Raw genomic sequence first — 12,928 nt, forward strand, 5'->3', positions numbered from 1 at the left:
CCTACATCACTAAGTATTCTTATACCTTAATGCATTAAACATCCTCCCAGCGAGTGCAATGGTGCACACCTGTAATCCCAGCAGCCCGGGAGGCTGAGACAGTCGGATCATGAGTTCAAAACCAGCCTCAGCAAAAGCGAGGCTCTAATCAACTCAGTGAGACCCTGTCTCTAAATAAAATACAAAAAAAATAGGGCTATGGATGTGGCTTAGTGGTTGAGTACCCCTGAGTTCAATCCCTGGTACCCCAAAAAAAAATCCTCCCAAAAAATATCCCAGTTTCTCCTCAGTTTGTGCATCCATAGGTCCTGTTGCCAGGAGACTGTCAATCCATAGGGCTTTCTTATATAATGAAGAGATGTCACCATGGTCCCATGTAAATAGTATTTTTTTTCTTCTTCTTAATGGAATGATTTTGGAGTCTGAAGAACTAGTTAAAATCTATATAGATCCTCTACTTATTCTTGTCTTCTTGGACAAATAATTTAATTTCCTCAATTCTCAGTTTGCCCATCTAATAATTGGGGACTACAATAAGAGTACCATATGTTTCACAAAATAGATATGAAGATCAAAGGTGGAAATATGCTGAAGAATTTAAGAGTTTTTTTAAGATTATATAAATATGAAATATTATAAAAGTACAAGAATTTAGGTGTCTTGCTTTTTATGAGAAACATTAAAGCTTCATCAATTATGATCTTAACAAGAATTTTATTATAGAGCTACAAATAGTTAAAATCAATGCAGAACATACCTGGATTTGAGGACCATTGTTGGGTGACCTTAGCTGAACTATCTATACTCTGCAAACACAATTTGCCTCATCTCTATAGTGGAAAAAATAATAACCTATGTGTCTCAGAAGTTTCTTGTAATGATTAAATGACAATAGAATTTCTTAACCCTGTGCTCTACAGTCAGTACAAGAGAGTGAGCTGTTTTAGTTTTAGTTTCATAACTGATGTTGGACAACCTACATACCCTGCCGGATCCAGGACCCTGCCTTTAACTAATTCAATACTCACATGGCACTTGGATTGTAAGGTGTTCCGTGGACCCATTGCCAATGTCTCTGACACTCTGGATCTGACAGACCCACATCATAAACCGCATCTATTTGCAGATTTGCAATAATAAAATCCTCAGGGGAAAAAAAGACAAAGGAAAAGTACTCAGCAAAACTAAGTTCCTTTTGTTGTTGTTGTTGTTGTTTGTAAGTTTGGATTTTTTTTAATGCATTTTAATTATACAAATTTATGGGGTACACTTTTGGTGGTGGGGTAACGGGACGGCCCCGTGTCCTGATGGCTCTGGGTAGGTCCAAGGCCTGGCCTCCCACACAGGTGCAATGGAGCACCTTGCCAGCGGCGGGGCTGACGCAGTGGCAGTGCCGGCGCCAGGAAGTTTGCCTACCAGAAGCTAAGCGCCTTCAATGAGATGCTGCGGCCTTAAGAAGAAGTGACTGAACCTGCTTGTGGTGTGATCTTGGCCAGGACAACCAACCAGCTTCTGCAGCCCGGTTAAGATCCAAAGAGTCCAAGAAGGATATAGTACAGCCTCACCCTGTGGCGGCTGCCCACCTCCATCCTTGTCCAGGGACTTGCTGGGACACCTTCCTCTGCTGAGGGCTCAGAGAAGTTACTTTTTTACATAGGCTGAGGTCAAGTGTTAACACCAAGAACATTAGGATTTATGGCTGAAGTTTCAGAATGTCAACTGGAATAATAACTGAAGTTTTAAGCAAAAGGTGTTCGAGTGCATTAAAAGATTTGCTTCATGTGTTTAAAAAATACATATAAGAAATTTATGGGGTACAGGGTGATAAGTTGATCCATTGTATAGTGTGTAATAATTAAATCAGAGTCGTTAACGTTTCCATCTCCTTTAACATTTTTTAAGTTTTTTTAACATGTAGAAATTATACCCTATTTATAGGTACAGTGTGATATTTCAACTGAGTTCTTCAAGGTCAAACAGAAATGAGAAGAAAAAGAAAAAGCATCCAGGAATAGCCACATGGGGGTTCCCCAGAAAGGCAGGTCTTCTCTAGCTGAGCAAAGCAAGGTCAAAGACATCACTTATGATCCTGATTTTCATTACATATGAAAGCAATTCCTACCCATGATCATAATGAATTCTCATCTCAGACTCAATTCCCCTCTTTTTTTCACTAAGAGAGGGCATTGTTCAAAGTTGTCCACAAGAATTTTTTTTCAAATCTAATCATTTTCCTTTCATAATTTCAAAGATTCTTTTTTTAAATATTTTTAAAATTGCCAATAGATCTTTACTTTATTTATTTATATGTGGTGCTGAGAATCAAACCCAGTGCCTCACACATGCTAGGCAAGCACTCTACCACTGAGCCACAACCACATCGCTCAAAGAGTCTTTTTTTTTAAATATATTTTTTAGTTGTAAATGGATCTCTTTTATTTTATTTATTTATTTACATGAGGTGCTGAGGATCGAATCCAGGGCCACACACATGCCAGGCAAGTATTTTACCACTGAGACACAATTCCAGCCCCCCTCAAAGATTCTTTATATTCATTTCTGATTGTTTATTGTGACTCTTCATAAATTAACTTTATTTTCCCATTCAAATTAATACTCCTCTCTCTAAGAAGTTAACAATTCATAAAACACTTACATATTAAAATAATAAGCTGGTATTTCAGGTAGAAATATATTCATCTTTCCACTAAACCCCTCGTTGCATATTTTTAATGCCACAATTTCTTTGGGGGTAATTTAGTTACACTGAAGTAGGAATAAGGTGCGGAATGAATGGAAAGGCTGAGCAAGCCTTTCCTACCTATTTTCTTGAAAGCCTTCTGCCATAGCACCAACACCCAGAACAATAAAATCTACCGCCTTTTAGGAAAAGAGTATAAATAATCAGACTGGCTCATGACTCCATTATCTCCTAGAAAGTACCTGCTCTTCCTTGCTGTTGATCACTAGCAAATGAGCCTTCATTCTAGAATAGTTCTCCTCACTCTTATTCCAAGATTTTGCATCAGTAGAAATAAAGTAGCAACTGGAACTAAATGACTTCCAATTCTTTGGGCAACAGCTCCAGACTTTTCCTTTATTGGGAAGAGAGGGATATAGGTGCAATATAAGGAAATATCTTTTAAAATAGTGTATAGTGTTAAAATTAAGGGCCAATGGAGACCATAAGAACACTGTAATCCTATCTCCATCCAGATGTAGCAGGGAGTCTTGTCCTATCAGGTGTCAATGAGCCCAGTCTGCATCAACCTGGATGTCAGTGTCCCATTCTTCTGCTGAAATGCTATCAGGAAAAGTCAGCTAAAATATAATGTTTAAATAAGACCCAGACTCCAAAACCTCAATACAAAAATGTCCAAGTCTCAACAGAAAATAATCAATTATACCAAGGACCAGGAGTTCTCAAAAAAAAAAAAAAAAAAACACAGATATCAACAGATGCCAAAAATCAAGATAACAAAAAGTTAGAATTATCTGACAAAGATTTCAAAGCTGTCATAATGCATATATTTCAAGAAGAATGAATAAAATAAATGTCCATCAATAACTAAAAAAAGAAAGAAAGAAAGATTGACAATGAGAGTTTTTTTAAAAAGAATGTAGAAACATTCTTGAAATGAAAGGAAAAATAGACTCAGCAAAGAAACTGAAGATGTAAAGAACAAAATGTAAATATTATCATTGAAAAATCCAAAAACCTCTTTAAAAGATTATGGATGAACTGGGCAAGGTGGTGCGTGCCTGTAATCCCAGCGGCTTGGGTGGACACAACTATACATGTCAAATATCAACAAGAATATTGAAGAACTCAAAAACCTCATCAACCAAGAGATTCTAATGAACATGTTTAGAACAGTTCACTCAACAACTGAATACCCATTCTTTACAAATGTCCATGGAACATATACCAAGATAGACCACATACTGAGATGTAAAACAAACCTCAACAAATTTACCATCATTAAAATCACATAGTGCCCTCTAACCATTATGGAAACATACTAAAAATCAAAAACAAAATAGGAAAATCACCAAACACTAGACATTAAGTAAATGAAGTGCCTCCCAATGCCTAAGCTAGAAAAACAAAATAAATAAAAAAGTATTGAATTATGGCCCAAAATATAAAATAAATATCCATGGGTACATGTAGATATAAATTACTGAATAAATTAGTAAATAAGATAGAAGAGGCAAATCTCATATACATAAGCCTTTCAATTAAATTATGTAGATATTTGGGGTGGTTCATTTTACATACTATTTTGATCAAGCACTCTGGGTATTGCTTCAAAGATGTTTCTGGATGAGATTTACATTTTAATCGGTGGACTTTGAGTAAAGAAGATTGCCCCCTTAATATGGATGGGCCTTGTTTTATCAGTTGAAGATTTAAACAAAAGAATGCCCTCCCCAGAGCAAAAGAGAATTCTCCAGCACACTGCCTTTAGACTTCATCTGCAACACTCACTTTTCCTGATCCTGCAGCAGACTGTCATTGGCCTCAAACTGCCACTCTTTCCTGATCTCCAGCCAACTGGTTTTCCCAACCACATTTTGGACTTTTCAAGCCTCCATGATTGCATGAGCTAATTTCTTGAAAGGAAATATCCATATTTTCTATGTATTCTACTGGTTATGTTTCTCTGGAGAACCCGGACTAATGAACACTCTAATGGACAGGGAGCGTAACTCCTCAATCCTGAAATGTGGACAGCACTTAGCTGCTTTCCTTGGAAGAAAACAGTGTGGAATAGGGAGAGAAAAAGAGCAACTTTACAGTGGAGAAACCTGAGAAACACTACTTTACCTAGGTGATCAAGGTCAACAAATCAGCAGCCAAAAAGTACTTTGATAATATATATCCTTGATATGATGTAATGAAAATAGCAGTTTACATCTATGGCCTTCCTCCCAAAAACTAATAACCCTAGTCTAATCATTAGAAAAACATTAAAATTTTTGTTTTTTGGACCAGGGATTGAATCCAGGGGTGCTTTATCTCTGGGCCACATCCCCAGCACTTTTTTATACTTTCTTTAGAGACAGGGTCTAACTAAGTTGCCTAGGCCTTTGCTAAGATGCTAAAGCTGGCTTTGAATTCTCATTCCTCTTGCCTCAACCTCTCAAGCTGCTGGGATTACAGACATGCACCATCACACCCAGCAAAACATCAAATTTTAATGGAGGGACAGCCTAGACTAGTATTCCTAAAAATTATCAGTCATCAAAAAAAGTTTGAAAATTATCACAGCCAAGAGGAAAATAGATATGAAAACTAAATATAACATGATGTTCTGAGTGAGATTCTAGTACAGAAAAAGAACATTAGGTGAAAACTAAGTAAACCTTAATATATAATGAACTTTAGTGATAATATATCAATATTGGCTCATTAATTATAACGAATGCCCTCACTCATATAAGGTGGTAATAATAGGGAATATTGTATATACAAGGTAGGGTTCAAATAGGACCTATTCATATTGTCTGCTCAATTTTTCTGTAAATGTAAAAATGTTCATTGAAAAATGAACATAAAATGTGAGTGAAATACTCAAAAAATAAAATGTCATTAAAAATACATTTTTATTTGCATATTTTAATGTTTCAACTAAATGAGTTCTTTAATAAAAATACTCATAAAAATGTGAGAGAAAAAGTAAGTGTGCACAGAAACTTCAGAAAGAAACGAAAGCTAAAGAGTAAAGGCAATATGTCCTTTTTCACAGTCAAACCTCCAATGAGCAACTTAAAACATACATATAAGAATTTTAGGTCCTATAACATTCTATACATGTAGTTTAGAATGATCATGAAACTCCACTTTTTAATATTATAAACCTGGAAATCTTATTGTAAATATTAATTTAGGATCCTTACTAAATTCTACTCATTAAATTTTACCTTTAATGGTTGAATAGTGTCTTGAACACTTTAATTCTGGGTGGATTGGTTCTTTTGTAGAATTTGGATACTTCTTTTCTTCAAGAATCTGAGAATATTTTTGAAATAAAACTGGAAAAGAGAATTTAAAGACATGCATTTTTCCAGGTAGTACTATGACTTTGTTCTTTACTATTATTTTCTTGCATTCTTTATAGAAACAAAACCTACTAATGGCTGATTACCTGAGTAGATGTAGCCCGACTGGAAAACATCTCCCATCATCCCACAGACAATGTAATCCTAACCCTATTGATTTTGAAACTATAAACTCACACACACACACACACACACACACACACACTACACATATATAATGTATAAAGTATATTTATATAGAGATTAAAAGAGGACGTGAAAGTTCCATCATAATGGTCTAAAGGAACTTATCCATGTTATCCATAAACACATACAAAAATTCATATAAAGATTAAATCTCAGTGAAAGGGAGTAAAAGTTAGAAAACACTTGCATTTAATTGTGTACACAGCCTGGGACTTTGTGGGAGGGAGGAATTAGCTAATTCTGAGGAGTTCTGAGATATCTTAGAGAATAGAAATTTTTAAAAGAACACAGCATTGATCAAGAGGGCATGCTTTTTCTCCTATTCTTTCTTTTCCTTTCTCTTCATCCCAACTGCCTCTTATTCCTCAGGGTACCAACACTCTCATGTCACTCCCTATTTAAAACTAACTCTCCTCTCTCCCTCCACCCCGCTCTCTCTATTAGATTTGTTCTCTTTCTTCCTAACCTTCTATTTATTTCTTGACTCACCTCATTCTGGCTTTGATTTCTACCATTTCACTTAAGCCACCCTTCAAAGAGATCACCTAAGACCACTTACTAGTCATCTTCCTAATGAACTTCTTGCAATATTTGACTCCAGTTCTCTGCCCCCTTAACTCTTCAGACACTACTTTCTATTTTCGCCTAACCTTTCTTGCTATTGCTTCTTGTTCTTTTTTATGAGCTCTTGCCCCTCCATCCATCTCTTCTAAACTATTAACATTCCCCAGAATTCCACCCTTATCATTTCTTCTCATACTAAGTCCTCTTCCTGAGTAATATCATATATTCCCTGGTCTCACCTGGTGCCATTATGTGAATAACTTCCAGAACTTAGACCTAACTCCTAAAACCCAGACAAATGTTCTTCCCACTAAACATGGGCACATCCAATGTACCCAAAAGTTAAATCATCATCTTCCAACTAAACCTGCTACTCATGCTATCTTGTCTATCTTTTTGAATGGCTTCATCATTGCTGAGTTTACCAGGTCAGAATATTAGAGTCACACTTAACTTCTCTGGGTCTGTTAATCACCAGATCTAAATATTCATCAAGCCTCTTTCATTATATCTTCATTGTCATTCAGAGCTACCTTCTCTTCTCTTTCTTCAGTAATAGTATCCTTGAATCAGGTTCTCAATGTGCCTCAACAGGATTATCCATTAGCCTTCTAACCTTTCTTTAACACCAACATTGTGCTCATAAACCCATTGTCACAGCTTTGTAAAAACAAACTTTCTATAAGTCAAATTTGATCATATCAATTCCTTGCTCAAAATTCCTCAATGGCTCACCATGACTGTTAACACATTGTTAAAATGGCCTCAATGTTTAACCCTCCCTGTATGAATTCACACACCTTTGCAATGTGACTTTGCAGCTTTTCCAATCAAGAAGTGAGGTCTATTTCTCCACCACTTGAGTCTGAGCTGCTTTTAAATCTTTCTTTGGCCAATAGAATGTGCAAAAGAAACTGTGATTGTTCCAAATTAAAACTTCAATATGACTTCATTCCACACGCAGCCCTGGAAGTCTACAAGGGGCAATGTGAACAAACCCAGCCTAGATTGATGAATGATGCCAGAAATGTGGTGAAACTGTCCCTATCATTCCTTGACATCCTCTTTCTCAGAAGCCAAGTTGCCTGTTACTGGTATCTGACATCATATGCATGAGTGAGGTCAGCTAGGAAGAGGAACCTTTCAGCTGAGACCAGTCTAAGTTGCCAAACCTCAGAAGTGGAAGGTAAATATATAGTTTTAGACTATAAATTTTAGATTGGTTTATTAAGCAGCAAAAGACTCTTTGTAAAATAATCTTTAGGAAAAAAAATCCAAATTCTTTCTAATAGTACACTACACTCTTGGTAATCTGAGCCCTGCTCATGTCTGCCAACTTCCTTTCAAATTTCTTCATTTAGCTCTTTAGGTTTCAGTCATATACACTTACATTTCCCCAAAATTATTCCCTGATGTCACATGATGCCATTCTTGGTACACATAGCTCTAGATGTCGCCTCCTGAGGAAGTCTATCCAGACTCCCATGCTCACTTCTTCCCTGCACAACACTTCCTGTTGTAATACTGTAAGCACTGGTCTACTTGACTATTCTCTTAATCTCGTAAGACCAGGGCTTTGTGGCTGGCTTTTTCTGTGTCTCTAACACAGTGCCTGACAAATTGCCATTGCTACTTATTGAATGGCCAAATAATGAGTAAAATATCTATACAAAAATATACTAAGCTTTATGGCTTCTAAATTTTTGATAAATTCTAAAAATCTGGACATGCAGTAACCCAACTATTTCCTAAATTGGCTTTTAGATCTCATACAGTCTTGTGCAGGACAAAAAATAATTACAAAGAAATTCATTGAAGAATTCTTCTCAGAATATTTCTTCCCATCTCCTTGTCCACCTGATGACCCCAAAATGTGTTTGTACTCTCAAAGAGGGCTGGCCTTATAAATTTTACTAAGGAAGTATAGATTTTTCCTCACACAGAGTGTAATATAAAGATGATGTTCCCCATAGATTTCACTCAATAACATCAACACATACATACACATACACTTTTCAAATTTTCTAATAAGAATGGATTTCATTATTTTTGCAGAAGAGTAACTAAATTCAATTAAAGAGCAAAATTCCCAATGGATTCTTGTGAATCATATCTCCTCAGGAAAAAAAAATTTAAATGTGTGGTTAAACTCATTGTGAAATGTCAATTTCGAATGGGCATCTTCTCTTCACATAAAGCAGATATTGTTCATTGTTTATTGTTCATAACATACTTATCAATAAAAGCAACAGATAATAAGACTGTCTTTAGCAGGAAAACTATCAGTGATGAGAAAAGAAGCAACTTTGGAACATGTGGATTACTTTTGTGAGCTGAAGAAAAAATCAAAATAATTTCATCAGTAAAAAATTGTCATTATTTCCTCTTTTCCCTTCTCTTATTCTCCCTTTTCTTCCATGACACACAATGACTAATAGCATTATTAGTATAATGACAGTTGAAATAATATAGTAATAGGAACAGAAAAAATAATGATGCTCATTATAGAAATTTTGAAAAATACATAAAAACACAAATCCCAACCATTGAGAATAACATTGTTAATATTTTGCTATATATACTTTCAGCAATTTTTTTCTCACCAGTTCTTGCCATCATGCCAAAAAGATAACAGATATGTTGCTCAGAATAACAGACATGAGTTTATTAGAAAAGATAGGGAAAAGGAAATGGGGACCACTCTCAAGGGAGAGTGATTTCTGTCAGAGAGAAGAAGGGCCATCCTTTCAGTGATTTTTGAAGAGTATATACATATATGCACATTGTCTTTATTTTCTTTTTTATTATGCCTTTTTTTTTCTTTTATGTGGTGCTAAGGATCAAACCCAGTGCCTCACACATGCTAGGCAAGTGCCCTGCCACTAAGCCACAGCCTCAGCCCCCCTATTTTCTTTTGTAACATTCTTTATTATGATTTCATATTATTCCATTATATGTTTAAATATTTTTTTCAATTGCAACTTAAAATATGTGACAGCTGGTAAATCTTTATAATCCTAGTTCACATTTTTAGGATAAAGTAAGTCTTTTCAGTAAGCCATCTCACAGTTGGAAACCATTTTCTGGGCTGGGGAGATAGTTTAGTGGTAGAGTGGGTTTGCCTAGGATGTGCAAAGCCCTGAGTTCAGTCACTGCCAAGGGAGGGAGTGATCCATGGGGACACCTTCCATCAAGATAAAATCAATGAAACAATTTTCTTCATATTAGGATATATTGTCAATTTCAAGGCAAAAAAAGAAAAACTTCAGATTTCTGCTTTGGAAAAAATATTTTACATATTATATGATTTTTTATATATGTGTAAGAATACACAATAAAATGCAAAGTATGGTTTTCTATAAATAGAAAGTATCATAAATAACACAGTATCATGAATCTTTTATTTCCCACTTTATGACCCCTTAATGCCTGTCTACAGAACTGCTGGGTTTCCCGAATACATCCACTCTAGAGAACCAGCAAATAGCATCACCTGCTTATAAACATTCCCTTCCTCCTAAACTTGACCATTAACTTTGACCACTGGAAAATGATTTTTTAAATATTTTTAAATGATTTTTTAAATATTTTTAGTTATAGATGGACATAATATATTTATTTTTATTTGTTTATTTTTATATGGTGCTGGGGACCAAACCCAGGGCCTCATGCATGCAAGGCAAGCGCTCTACCACTGAGCTACAACCCCCAGCCCCTGGAAAATGATTTTTTTAAATTCTAATTTGTTATATATGACAGGAGAAGGTATTACAATTCATATTACACATATAGAGCACAATTTTTCATATCTCTGGTTGTATATAAAGTATATTCACACAATTCGTGTCTTCATACATGTACTTAGGGTAATGATATCCACCTCATTCCACCATCTTTTTTACCCTCATTCCCTCTCCTTTTCCCTCCCACCTCTTTGTGAAAATTGAAACTGCAGGAGAATTTGAGTTTGTGACTGAGGACTTTGGTTTATTTTTGAGTCTCATTTCCATATGAGTATTTTCCAAAGCCATATTCAGAAGAGACCTTCTGCTTTCTTCAGAAAATCAGAGTCATCCCTTCCTCAAAGCATCTTATACATGATGGAGGCAAGCCTGGGCAATTTAGCAAGACCCTGTCTCAAGATAAAATAAAAATGACTGGGGATGTAGCTCAGTAGCAGAGCACCCTTGGGTTCAATCCCCTGTACCAAAAAGTAAAATAAAATCTTATACATGAGTTGCCAGAATGGTGGTCAAATGTCCTATCACTCAACTAGATGAGAGCAGAAGCAATAAATAAGCACTTACCACTGAGAGGTATCATGCAAGAATTAAAAAACATATGAAGCCACTTGGTCCACAGAAGTGCAATCCCCAAGACCAGCACAGTGTGAATAATAGCCTTTAAACATACTAAACATAACTAAAAATATATATATAAGAAAAGCAGGAACTCAAGTGGTGAGGGAAAGAAATAGGAAGGAAAGGAAAAGAGGAACCAAGCAAGTTGTTCTTTTCTAAAAACTGTGTTCTCTAGATATGCCAACCCAAGTAAAATTTGTGTGCTTCCACATGCAAGCATAACTTCTTTTTTTTAAATTGCATTTATTTTTTAAATACATGACAGTGGAATGCATCACAATTCTTATTACACAGATAGAACACAATTTTTCATATATCTGTTTGTATATAAAGTATGTTCACACCAATTCATGGTCTTCATACATGTACTTTGGATAATGATGTCCATCACATTCCACCATCATTGCTAATCCCCTGCCCCCACCCTTACCCTCCCACCCCTCTGCCCTATCTTGAGTTCCAATGAACCTGAGCAAACACTTGTTCATGCTGCATTCATTCCTCATTTCTGGCTAATCAGGCAGCTTCTTGGTATCACATTCTAATAATACTTGCACCAAGCTCAGGTGACAGCCTCCCCACATTCAAGAATCAGCTTCCTTTAGCATGGTGGGAAAGGCAAAGTTCAAAACTTACTGATTTTGAAGAGACTCCTCTGTGCTCTCTGTTATCCTCTGCTGTTCATAATTAGCTCCATCACGAATCTCTGTTCATTTTGTTACTGGTCACCTCCCGAACTCCTGAAGGCAGCTCTCTTTATTAGGTGATAGAGGAGAAGCCATCTTTTATTCCACACTTCTCTCTCCCTTTACTCCCCACGTCATCTCAACAAACAGCTCTAGAAGGTACACACAACTATTTTGAACAGTTGAAATGATTAAATAGAATTATATGTAAAGAGAATAAACTTAAACTGAATGCCAAATATTATTTTTTCCAAAGGCCAAGAGGAAAACACTCCAAAAATTAAATCTTTCGTATAGGACCTTTCAACAGAACTGATCTCAACTTGTGCCCACATTCTGTGCCCTCAGCTCTCTCCAAATTATTTGCCTTCTTTTAACATCCATCACCTGACCCTTCCTTGTCCTAAATAACTCACACATATACATAAGCATGAATGCACACACACATATACACACATTAACCTCTATATTTCCATTGCATTTCTATATTTATGTCTATCAAAATGTACTGAAAATCATGAGGTTACAATAATACCTCTAAATCTAATCCAATGCCATAGGTTTTTATTTTGGTTTCTATATTTCTTATTTTGTGACAGTTAGAAAACTAAGTTCATTTTCTTTAACTTATTCACATATTTAGTTAACCTTCTGGATGTTACCAATCTCCCATCTTTGGTGCCAGCTCTCCCCCACTAAAACATCCTTTTCTCACTCTCCAGCTTTTCTTCCACAGTCTAAGCCACTGTCCCCAGAACTGATGCCATGTGTATAATGCTTGTATATTCTCACATCCTACCAGTCAATGCCTCCCTCACTGAGAACATTCTCCTCACCTTGCTGAGGTTCTGAAATCCTGTGTTGAGCTAGCCCTTCATAGAAAAACCCTCTTTGCTCTGCTCCTTGAAGCTCTTAGCAATGCACACAAGGTTACCTCCATATGTAGAAGCCCTCCTTGCCATGTAAGGCTCCGACTCCCCCACACTGGGCTATGCCATCACATGGACAACCTCCTCATCTTGTTCAGACTCTGAAATCCACACCAGGTCTACCTTCTGCCTAGAC

General features: G+C 36.2%; 1 long non-coding RNA gene across 1 annotated transcript; it reads right to left on the reverse strand.

The window, feature by feature from the left end:
- Positions 1-1,070: 1,070 nt before the first annotated feature.
- LOC139705243 (uncharacterized) lies at positions 1,071-11,219 on the reverse strand. The gene is made up of 3 exons (XR_011707149.1): positions 11,124-11,219; positions 5,929-6,039; positions 1,071-1,144 (listed from the first exon to the last, which is right to left on the reverse strand). It is a non-coding gene; the product is annotated as an uncharacterized lncRNA (long non-coding RNA).
- Between the last annotated feature and the right edge of the window lie 1,709 nt (positions 11,220-12,928).

The sequence above is a fragment of the Marmota flaviventris genome, chromosome 3 (genome assembly GCF_047511675.1).
Source record: "Marmota flaviventris isolate mMarFla1 chromosome 3, mMarFla1.hap1, whole genome shotgun sequence".
Taxonomy (NCBI): domain Eukaryota; kingdom Metazoa; phylum Chordata; class Mammalia; order Rodentia; family Sciuridae; genus Marmota; species Marmota flaviventris.